General features: G+C 34.5%; 2 protein-coding genes across 2 annotated transcripts in view; both read right to left on the minus strand.

Moving 5' to 3' along the window:
• The window catches only part of LOC126373168 (probable hydroxyacid-oxoacid transhydrogenase, mitochondrial), a 247904-nt gene that overhangs the window by 128811 nt on the left and 106030 nt on the right, over positions 1 to 13063 (minus strand). The gene's annotated exons all lie outside the window — the stretch shown is intronic.
• Positions 1 to 13063, minus strand: part of LOC126373141 (protein windpipe) — a 46651-nt gene that overhangs the window by 18554 nt on the left and 15034 nt on the right. Inside the window, exon 2 of the mRNA XM_050019169.1 lies at positions 5932 to 5978. The gene's annotated coding sequence lies outside the window, so the exon portion shown is untranslated. The remainder of the gene's footprint in view (positions 1 to 5931; positions 5979 to 13063) is intronic.

Consider the following 13063-nt stretch of genomic DNA (forward strand, 5'->3'; position numbering starts at 1 on the left):
CCATTATATTTTATTCCTCACACAATAACTTCGATAAGCGATCGACATTATTGGCTGGTTTTATAAAGACATGGCATGCCTGAGAGGTATATAAGTAAACAATGTAAGTAAATAATATATTGAAAACAAATTTAAGTAGACAACATTGTCTTCATTCTTTTTCTCACATTATAAATTTAATATATCCTGGGCTACGCCGCTCGTCCATCTAACGTCAACGTCGTGTTTTTACTGAACTCGAAGCACGAAATTACTATGAGATTTAAGTAGAAAAGTATTTTTAAATATAAAATACGTTACGTTCTTAATAAAATACTTACCAACTGAAATAAAATTTGAATTAATAATAAATACACTTAAGTTTCTAAATTACATGCCTTTGAAGCATCTCTTTCACAAGAATTAACTGCGGTAACTTCCGACAAATCGCAGTGGTATAAATAAAACGGATTTTTCGAAGACATGAGTTTAGCTCCGTGGCGTTTATTGTTGGATACATTATTCTGTTCTCTGAACCCCACATCAATGACGGGCTTGTGAACAGCTGATATGGCTGGTTGCCAACAGCTGATAGACGATCCGACGCCTCACTAAACTCGCGCCACCTGGCCTTTTGTGAACCATTCCACAAATTCCTTACGAATGCAATTCCAGTTCTGTTTGTGAATTATTCGCTTGCCTAACGGCCTTATTCAATAGGACACCATGATTGCGCCACGAGCAGGAAATTATTCGGGATTCGTTGCCAGCAATAAATTGGTTGCGCCACCGAGGTGGCACCACCATGGTTTCTAGTGATATAGGGCCCTAATTCAATTAAGGGAGCTAAATAAGCTCTATAGTTTGAATAAGGAACATTAATTCGTTTTGATATTATTGTTTTAAACATACCTCTGAGCAGAACAATAATTTTGTTAAATCTTTGTTAATCAAGGATATTAATTTTGAGTTTTGAAATGAGAGTTAAAATGACTAACTCTCTTTCACAAGGATGTATTTCATCTTCAAATTCTACATTGTCAGATTTTAAGTGATTATCATCTTATGGAATAGTGTTTAGAATAGCATATCAAGAATTAAATGCTCAATTATTAGGTAAAGTAAGTAAAACAATAAACTGACACTATGAGGCAAGCCGCTGATATAATATAGATAAGTAATAGCTAAAAACAACCTACTTTTATTGTTTGCTTGCACTAGACAGATGGAAAATATTTGCCTAGTTACCATCGTAATCATAACCTAGATTCATATATCATTTTATTATTCTATCATTCATTTTATGCATTTTGCATAAGCATTTGTCTTTTACCATGTAGACATTGCTTAAATATAATATACAATTTAATAATCAATAATTACCTCGTCAAAATACAAAATTAGTTACCTACATGATTTAGCAAGATTTTCAGTTTGAAAAATCACTTAATAATACATAAGACAGACTAGACATAGACTCAAACGCGGGTGTCTGTACTGACTACTGGCGTGTGTAGGGTCACGGCCATCAGACCTTCAACATTGCAGAATAATTGCAAGATTTGTTTTAAACCTGTTTCTTACGCTGTTTTCCTGGTACCGAATGTTTGAAACACGACAAAAATCTGTAGTTAGTAAACTTTGGACAGCTCTATACGTTATTATAATATTATGTACTATATGTGACGAGTAACATGGTAATTGTCATCTAGCCAGAGAAGGGCATTTACAACGTACCTACTCGAACAACTCAATTTGTCTGATCGAACGCTGATCTCCAAGACACAGGCCTTTAAGCTTAGTTTAGGGATCAGATTTCAACAATTAATTTGTACCTAATTATTTGTCCTTTGTTTAATATAAGTGCATCGCTACACACTTGTACTAATCTTTTTGAAAATAAATGTTTTTATTTATATATTTATTTAATTATACAATAGTTTCCAACTTTACTACTTCATTTATCGTTACGAGATCTTTCTAAACATTTCAGACATTTAATAATAACTTTTATTTATAGAAGTCCCATGCAATAACAAGATGACTTCCCAAAGATATGATATGATATGCCACTAACATGAAGAAGTTATAAAGTCATTCAAAGCTACTTTACCTAGCACTAATCAAAAGTGAGATGATGATGAAGCTGCCAACTTCAAACGGAAAAGCGTGTTTGAAGAACGTCTTATTAGGATAAAAGCAATAGCAAAATGTTTATAAATAAACCGTGAAATATCAAAGGTAAATTACTAAGTATCTGAAGTAATTCGCAAACAGTTAAAACGCTTCCAAAATTCATTGCATGACGTACCTTACGTAACAATAAATGATTGATTGTGATTAAAAGACTACGAAACCAACTTGTATTTCAATTATAATATCTTGAAGAATAATATCTCCGTGGATGATTAACATAGGATTATCGTAATCCATCAATATTATGTTCGATATGAGAAGGCCATACGCCTATCAGAGTCATAAATGGTTCTCGACATTATGTTCATAAGAATCGATCGCGTTTTTCCCACAATATGTTGTTTAGAATACTTCCTCACTAAATACACGACGATTGTATAAAAAACATAGATGTTACTCTACACAAGCAGTATATTATTAGTTTTTAATTGTGTGAGTTGCTTTAAGTGTAAATATATCTAATCGCATATATATGTCGCTATACTTATTACGTACGCACGTCATTTTTGAAGATTATTTTAGTATCATTAATAACGCTGCTATATAAAATTTTCTTCAGAAAATCATTCCACGAGACACTGGAACTCTTCTCACGGTCGTTAGCAGGTATAAGAGGGTGATATATTTAAAGACGACAGCATTTCTAGAAGTTGAACTGTTATTTGCTTGTACTGGTTGTTATCCCGATATATAAACATAGTTCCCATAATACTCCGATACAAAAGAACATCAATGGCTGTGTCGGAACGAGTTCGTTGATTGCGTTCATTACACTTTTACAATGTGAGTTCGGAACAAGTTTTTGCTCAACCTCTAGAGCAAAGCAACCACAGCCACCTGTCAACCACCGTTCTTTAAATTCACTATCGCAACCATATTTTTTCTCGAACAGTAAAATCTCAATTGGCACTTTCCGTAGCCGGAAGCCCTTAATTTATTTTTAAAGTAAGTGTTTTATAATTCGTATGTCATGAATTTATGAATTGCGAATGCGCTGCCCGCGTTTTCGACCGGTTTGCAATCTGAATCGTGTTATGTTCTCGTTTTTATTGTTTGGTAAATGTGTTTCAGTTTAATATTGAAATATATTAAAAGTGTTAAAATAATAATTACCTATAACAGAAGTTCAGAAAGTGTTGTAATTTGTGGAAAACTTCGCTCACTCTCTGTTGGCCAATAGATAATAAAGAAATGCTTTATAAAAACGTACATATAGTGGCTATTTTGTATACGTAACTGTGTATTTACGTTTGATCGAACTTGAGAAATTTGAACAAATATTAACAATAATAATACGGTACAGTGAGTATCCGGTATCAATGTGTTACCAATCTCCACGACCAGGCTTAGATAACCTAAAAATACAGCTACAATCTTCAAAAACCAACAAATTCAAGTAGCACAAACAGTATAAAATGTACTGAATGATTAATAATATATATAATTATATACCTACAACTAATAATAAGATTGATAATGCAAAATATATAAATAAACTTTAACCTTCTTTCTAGATTACAATGTGAACGAACTTTTAATTAATAATGTACTAGCAAAAGTAATAAAGTAAATTCTAGGCTCAAAAGCTATTCAAGGCTATAAAAAGTATAAAGTTGAAGTAGCAAATATTATTAAACTGCCTTGTTTGTATTCTTTGCACTTGAAAACACAAGGACAAAAAAAAACTGTTGTAGTCATTACCTGACTTTTTGCAGGCATCTCAAAACCTAACTATGAGCAGAGTGCGCCAATGTTATTCTGCTAGAATCACGAATGGATATCACATATTGGAATTTGTTAAACACTGCTATCTGTTAGATAAGATTTGTTAATCTCTATGACGCCATTCCTGTGTGAGTATCCTGTTAGCTAAGTATACCTAGTTACTGTGGACATTGAAATATAAGCCGTGTTGTAAATACGAGGTTTGCTGCCTAGCCTATCTAGTTTACATAAACCGCATAATATAAATAACAGCAGTCAGAAGAAATGAGTCATTAGCAAAGAAATGTGTTCAATAAATTAACGAGCCTCATTTGGGTCATGTTCAGACTAATGAGAGCGAGTTAGCAGCTATTATTGTCTACTTAGAACTACTGAGATGGACTGACTAGGAAGATGAAGCTTCAGAAAATAAAACAAATGTAAAATGACAGAGGGATATCAGTCATGTACCGCTTTCTAAAGACAAGTATTTTAATATCTAGTCTACCATAATTCACTAAGTATATCATTCGCAATCTTAACCTAGAAAAATTTAATGGTCACGAATTCACGATCTAACATCAGACACGATACGCTTTTGACAAGATCCGCGTTTCCGTGAACCGTATTATGACAACAGCTTCTGCAATCTTAAAGCAAACCTACATCACAAGTGATTTACGGTGGTAAACCTTGAATTTCCACATGATTACATGTGTAAAATCTCATATTACTCAGTGCTATACGACGTATTGCACACGTAGCCTCAAGGTATCGTTTTGTAAGGAGACACCAATTTTGCATGACACTACTTTTGTATCGTGCCGTGCACTACTTTAATGTGGCAATTACAAGATCAGAATGTTTTAAATTAATCCTCATCTTGATATTATACAAGTAAGGATATACGACAGAGATCAAAAGTAGAAAGTAGTACGAAGGTAAAATTATTTTCTGGTCCAGATACCTAACTTACACGGTACCAGTGATTTGATAAAACTGGATAAACACATTGTTCTAGAATGAACCAATATTAATGTTACTAAAGAAGCAATACATAAAGAAGCAAGGATAAACAGAAGAAGAGCTTGAATATACCTAATGCTATAAAATAATAATGTACCTATGGTATTTCAAAATGTTACAGTGATGACGGCAGTACAAACATATAATGTTCAACAGTCCCCCAGTTTCATGAGAAAACGAATCCTAAGTCTATCGATACATTTTAATTGCCACCAATTGAGGACCGATTATTGTGCCACAGTTTTAATTAAAATCGATTGCCCTTTCCGTAGTTAATGTTATGGCCGCAATAAACAGACGCTATAACATCTAAAACAATTGAGTTAAAAGCAGACGAAGATAGTAAATGATTAAACTCAGAAGGATAACTGAAACTCGTATCTATCAAGCAGCAATTATAATCCAACCTCGACGACACCAGTAGTTATTTAATAGCCAAAGACAACAATGCATTCTGATAATGTACTTCTACAATAAAGTCATTAGCGTAAGTAAAATAAGTAGGATTGAACACAATAACGTGTAGGATCTTGATTTATTTCTCAAAACTAGCTATTGTTTAGATAGATTACGTTACAAATGGGATGCGATACGTAAATCCGGTAATGACTCAGCTGTGACACCTAGTTCGACGTATAATTCTTTAATTCAATAAAATAACTGAGAATCGAGATCCAATCGAAATGGTCCAGTCAACGCCTGTATGTGTTTGGTTAAACACTTAAAAGTAAATCGAAAGCCCAAATTGATTGCTTGTTCATTTAGTGGAAGCGATAGCAATCGTTCCTGCTCCCCATCCGTCACGGACGGTCAGTTCTTTGAATTTAAAAATGCAATCATTTAGATCGGCCAGTCATTAAACGTATCGACATTTGCTAATAGCATTCCAGTTCAGATTACCAACACAACGCTCCATTTCGTAGAAAATTATCTCTCCAAATAAATTATTTATAGCTCGACTTGCTTATTTATATCATTAAATGAGAGTGTAAGAAATAGATTGAAAAAAGCAGTATTTTAACCCACCTTAACTAAGAGACGTCAGGATAAGGCACATCCCAGGGCTTGCACTTCTGAAACAAAAAAAAAAATTACGTGTGAAATAAGATTCTATAATACACAGAACGCAGACCATTGATACAGAATATCGTATTGTAAGTTTATTAACAGTTATTAAGTAATTTTAAAATAAATAGTTGTAATTAGGGAAAAGTATTTGACACATTAAAAAGAATATATATTATTTTTATAATTAAAAAAAGCCGATCAAAAGCATCATAGAGGTACACGCCGATAATACGCGATGTAATAATAATAACTGCATTCTGGAACCCCACACAGCTGTTCTGAGGCACGCAATAAGCTATTATTACTTACGCAGGTAAAATATCGTACGATCTCATATTAAAAGATTCTAATTCTGTGTAACGGTTACTGAATGCCTTTGCTTATACTTCACATACAAAAAATATGGATAGTTAAGTAAATTAAAGTCTGAGCATAGCATCAGTACGCTTCACGATTGTACAGTAATAAAATATTTGCAATCACAGTCCGCCATTTAGGCCTTGGTATCGGACCATAGGTTATCGATGAGATTTCACAAACATTATTGCCTGTTGCGACCATCCGCCCGCGGTGTGTCACAAGGAGCGAGCATAGGTCCGCTGTTGTAAATTATGGCAATGTTTCATAGAAGTAGTATAATGACATTAATTGTTGCTTTATGAATGTCTCCACTTCCTTTAAGATATTATTCTGTCTTTTGTTCATTTTAATACAAGTCACATTTTACTCATGAGTACTTTCACATACTCATTTACATATACGAGTAGGTACACCAAAATATTGGAAAACGAAAGTTATCCAAATACGGATGTGTTACGCGTTATCATTAAAAATGCATTTAATTTAGGTTAATTAAATGGACATCTGTCCACTTTAAAACTTTATTATTCAAATGCAGTCTGATGCGATGAAGATGGGAGGAAACTCGAACGTGACTCATGATAAGACAACATCACTATGTAAACTTGTAGACGTGGAAAGACCAAATGACATAAAGGTTACTGGTACGTGACTCGCCGATAAGCCTTTTTGAAAATTATTTTTTGCTATTTTCGTTTATCTTGTAAGAAACCATTCAAGCAAGCAGGTCAAGGTGTCTGATATATTCATACATTTTCTTTGAAATATACGTCATTCCGGTTTTATTTTAACCAAAATTCAAGTTCGTATGCGGCAGACTGGTTCTTGGGTGTTTTAAATGACGTAAATGACTTAAGTAAATACAATGTCATGAAACCAACAGACTAACATCTTGACAAGGTTACAGATATTTGTATAATGATAAAGATTGACTTTGATTCGACACGAAGTTATTGCCAGCAACAGCATAATTGATAGCATGCACGCGTAATTTAATAAGCAATTGAAATATGATACACTTGTCTTTTCAATTATTTATCACTTTTGTCGCAATTAGGTATGCTTCGAATGAATCGACTCACCCGGTTTCAACATGATTGTACAATACTAAATAATTAGTGTGGCGTTACAATTGTTACTTTGCATAAATGACAATGGGCACTTTTGTATGAAACTTGGTCCAAGAACCTCCACTGATGAGACTTATATGTAATGAAAGCTTATGCTTTCCCTATGATTCTGGCAAAGTTCTATCAGATTCTGTCCCGGGGTTCTTTTTTTATGGCCATGTTTGTCCTGGCTAAAAATGTGATAAAATACAGTGGGAGCTAAAATCGACTCAAGATTTGTTGCTGGATAACTAAGTCTACATAAATAATTATGTATCATATTGTATATCATTTTAAAGAGGATCTTTTCCAGAATGTGAAACATAAAAAAAACAAAAAAAAAGTCTTTATGTCAGCGAATTATAGTCAATTTATATCTCCAGCGCCATTGTTTCTCGGTAGCTAAGTTCAAGTTTCATGCCTTTTACCCCTTCCAAAAGTATCTTACCGATTTTTTTTATATTGCTTCCGGAATTTGATCTGAGTGATAATAACAAGAAAAATAAATAGACACCTCTCCGATAGAGACCGCCTAAGCTATTGCCTATTGCAAGAAATCGTCATTATTAGCAAGTCATTACGGTATTGCATATAAGCTTATCAGCAACTTGGAACTTGGTCCAAGAACCTCCACTGGTGAGACTTGCATGTAATGATAGCTTATACTTGTCCTATGATTCTGGCAAAGTTCTATCAAACTCTGTCCTAGGGTTTTTTTACGGCCATGTTTGTCCTGAGTGTACAGTAGTGGACTGCAAAATCACCTCAGGATTTGTTGTCGATAAACTATTTAACTAAGTCTATATCATAATGTATATCAATTTTAAAGGGGAAGGTTATCAGAATCAGAAACACAAATAAAAAAATGCATTAAGTATGTAAACGACTTTTAGCCAACTCACGTCCGTAGCACCATTTTTCTCAGCAGCTACGTACGAGTTTCGCGCCTTCCAACCTTTCCAAAGAAGCCCAATAATTTTTTCCTTCTTCTGATATTGCATTCTTAACCTGACAAGACTAAGTGACAACAACAAGAAATAAAATAGATACCATTCCGATAGAGGCCGCGTAAGCTATGGACCTATTGCAAGATAACGTACTCAAAGGCTAGTCATTATAATCCAACAGACGTAACATGATTAGAATGCGGGAGGACGCAAATGTAGTATGTTTTCTTTCACCACAATCTTGTTTTATTAATCCAGGCTTATATCTTGTCTTATAAACAATGCCGAATGGTACAACAAACGTATCGTAAACGTAAGGTTGCCTGGTAGTAATTGCTACCTTGGCAATAAAGCCGCTTTTTGCACCAGTTATTGCCTGAACTTGTTTAATAAATGTGTTTCTTTTGTATACAATAGAGTCATTGTATTGCATCTTGATTAGAATGACTTATTTCTTGTTTCTCTCGTACTAAGCTGTATAGTTGTATAGTTGTATTGCTGTTAGTGTTAAAGAGACACATATTTCGTCTCTTTCGCATAAGGCGATGTACTACATTTCCGTCCCGCCGCATTCTAATCATGTTACGTCTGTTGGATTATAATGACTAGCCTTTGAGTACGTTATCTTGCAATAGGTCCATAGCTTACGCGGCCTCTATCGGAATGGTATCTATTTTTTTTTCTTTGTTGTCACTTGTCAGGTTAAGAATGCAATATCAGAAGAAGGAAAAAAAATATTGGGCTCCTTTGGAAAGGTTGGAAGACGCGAAACTCGTACGTAGCTGCTGAGAAAAATGGTGCTACGGACGTGAGTTGGCTAAAAGTCGTTTACATAATGCATTTTTTTATTTGTGTTTCTGATTCTGATAACCTTCCCCTTTAAAATTGATATACATTATGATATATAATTATGTATATAGACTTGTTAAATAGTTTTTCGACAACAAATCCTGAGGTGATTTTGCAGTCCACTACTGTACACTCAGGACAAACATGGCCGTAAAAAAACCCTAGGACAGAGTTTGATAGAACTTTGCCAGAATCATAGGACAAGTATAAGCTATCATTACATGCAAGTCTCACCAGTGGAGGTTCTTGGACCAAGTTCCAAGTTGCTGATAAGCTTATAATATGCAATACCGTAATGACTTGCTAATGATGACGATTTCTTGCAATAGGCAATAGCTTAGCCGGTCTCTATCGGAGAGGTGTTTATTTATTTTTCTTGTTATTATCATTCAGATCAAATTCCGGAAGCAATATAAAAAAAATCGGTAAGATACTTTTGGAAGGGGTAAAAGGCATGAAACTTGAACTTAGCTACCGAGAAACAATGGCGCTGCAGATATAAATTGACTATGATTCGCTTACAAAAAGATTTTTTTTTGTTTTTTTTTATGTTTCGGATTCTGGAAAAGATCCTCTTTAAAATGATATACAATATGATACATAATTATTTATGTAGACTTAGTTATCCAGCAACAAATCTTGAGCCGATTTTAGCTCCCACTGTATTTTATCACATTTTTAGCCAGGACAAACATGGCCGTAAAAAAAGAACCCCGGGACAGAATCTGATAGAACTTTGCCAGATTCATAGAGAAAGCATAAGCTTTCATTACATATAAGTCTCATCAGTGGAGGTTCTTGGACCAGATTCGCCCATTCTCCTTTAAATAACAAAGAATTGAGCTCAGAAGTGTATTCAGAATATTATAAACACGTCACTCAGACTTTCTTAACATCAAACTTTCTAGATCATCATCCATCATCAGTTCACTTACTTCATAATATAACTAGAACCTGGGTTCCTCTAAGTTACTTGGTCACAACCTATTAAAGGCGCTGACTTCAACTGTTCAAGTAAACTATGACAAAGTTATAAGCGTATGAACAACAACACACGCTGAAATTATAAGTACCTACCAATATAAAAGAGCCAGATAGCTAGTTTAAAAAGTGCTTTACAATTAAAACGTTCCACAGTTCCAGCCACACTGAATTCAGCGAGCTAATTTGACCAAATTACAACGTGCGAAATGTTGCGATTGCCTTTTAAAACTGCTCTTTATGTAACAACAGAGTATGCGCGGTTAAAGTAACGGTAAGGCAAACCGCTGGAAATACCGTACGGGATGTAAACCAAAAACGGCTGAAGCTGCACCGGTGTTATTGACCAATTCAGACTCCGCTTTTCTAAAAGATATCTAACTGAATGAATAATAATAGTTAATTTTGATACGCAGAAGTTAGTCTGCATAAAAACACCTGCGTCCTCGTTACTTAAATATAATCTAAAGAGTATCGCAGCGAGTATTTCCAATAGTCTCCAAATTATTTGCTGAGCCTTGACGAAGGTGTCTCGATAAGAGCTAAAACGACGAATGATTACATGACGACATCATCCGTGCGTGACCACAGCTATTTCCTTTCCACATTACTGCTTCCAAAGCAAGGCTATACAAAATGCCCAGGAGTACATATCCTCAGAAAGTAAAAATAAAAAATACCGTAAGGGGTCATAAATTGAAAATGTCCATGTATTGTTTCGATTTGGGACGAAATAAATCGAAATTATTATACAATCTGTCAGAGTCAAGGATGACTTGATTATTATGCAAAAACAGATGGTATTACTTATTTCCAATATAATATAAACGATGAAACAGAAATTATTATTTATGTGAAGCGCATGATTAAGTATTGTTAGTTGAAAAAAAATGTATTTCACTGTTATTTGAAATGTCAAATGGAATTGCAAAAACTTTAAGTGAACTACTTGCAACATTGCATAATAGTCTAAGAAGTCAAAGTACTCGTAATATAAAAATGATATCTGGATAGCCAAACGTACCTAGGTAGGTACGTCTAGGTAGACATCTAGATATTTAGCATTTAAAGACGAAGAGAAAGTAGATTAGCAAATAATAACAGTGTGGGTGTCATTTGCAAAACGGTCTGTTAAGCAGACCATACGACTGTCAGTCAGGGACAAATTAATGCAGCACTGAAAGTAATATTGTTAATGCAATGTCAGATTTCACTTAGCCATTAGCTGAGAGAGATGACATCGCAAGAGGTACAGACATAAAACCAAAATGCCAGTGACGTAACAGTGTCGCCTTAATGAATCATAAGGCTATCTGTATTCAACACTGCTAGCTAGATCGCCGATTTAATTCAACCAAAAAGGTCCACACTTTGTGAATGCAAATCTAAAGACATTATCGGCAGACATTTAGACACTGTCTTATATGCAAATGAGCATCCGCGAACATCTATGACGAATGCGGATGTCACATAGAAATATAGTTAATAAAGATAAGTATGTTTACAAAATAAGCCGGCATCTCACCAATTAAAATGTAAAACGCCATTACGGATTAACCTTAACAAGTCATAAACAAATTATGTTAATATTTAGAAGCACTTCAAGACGTTTACGATTGTAAATTATTTTTAAGTACGCCATAGATTTTTTCTTTGACTCTCTGTCAGAATAGCTAAGGGGTGATTAAGATTTATTGAAGACTCTATAAGGTATGACAGGAAAAAAGTGGAGCTTATATCCCCATTACTAGGGAAAGCATTCCACTAGAAACTTTTTTGTTCGAATACTTAGTGGCTGGAACAAGTTAGCGAGAGTCATATGGCAGCTAATTGTGTAAGTCATAGCAGGGGGCGGTGTTGGTAAACGTGTAATGAGATGAGAAGCTGTGGAGCCGCATAGTTGCTGCTTTATTTTCACGATGAGAGATGAGACGCCACGAGTCGTGCAAAATAAGAAACATTTGCGGTCGCCTGTAGTTATGCATTAGTGCGTAAATTGCACACGAGTGCTTGTAATCTCATCTGGCTAACACTCATTAGTTTACACGCAACTTGTCTGCGAACCGTCGTGGGAACTTCACAGTAACATCATCTGTTCAGCTATGAAACGGGCTTAACTTTTTTCTACTGAAGAAAGTTTAAAGCATTCTTGTTTAAAAGGATCAAGTTTATCTGTCAGCCTAATGGTCTCAATTTGGATAAGTATATATTTTAAGGGCAGTCTACGCCGATGGAGATCAAATCCAAAGAAACTTTAAGAGAAACTTTAAACTAAAAGATGCTTTTAGTTTATTCCGCCATGAAACCTGTCGTCCCCTAATAGCTATTAATAGAGACAACATTCCATCTATAATCCTAAGAGGTGATCTTTTCAACTCAAATGAAGAAATAATATTGTGATATTTATCGCTAATGTCACGTGAAAACATTTTTTTACATAATTAATGTACATTTTACTATAAAAAATATCCTAAGAATGACACTCAAAGATTTGCGCATGATGTCCAATCGGATGTGGAATGAGTAAGAGTAAACATATATAGTGACTGATAGAAAGTGCTAACTGATAGTCATGTTTGTCAAACACTGAAGCCAAGGTCGGTAGAGGGTGACGCCATTGTTGACACACTGGACAAAGTACACGATATTTATTTTCATGAAAATATTGCATCCGCAGTTATTTACGCCAAACAAAAAAATAAGACGACAACATGGCTATAACATAAGATTCTTGGCGCTGTTTATTTAATGAAATAAATTCTTTAATTACTTTACTACTAAGGTTGCTTCAAAATCGTTAATAAAATAAGTGCAAAACAATTTTTAAGAAACGTAGGTGGCCAT

The sequence above is a fragment of the Pectinophora gossypiella genome, chromosome 2, assembly GCF_024362695.1.
Source record: "Pectinophora gossypiella chromosome 2, ilPecGoss1.1, whole genome shotgun sequence".
Classification (NCBI taxonomy): Eukaryota; Metazoa; Arthropoda; class Insecta; order Lepidoptera; family Gelechiidae; genus Pectinophora; species Pectinophora gossypiella.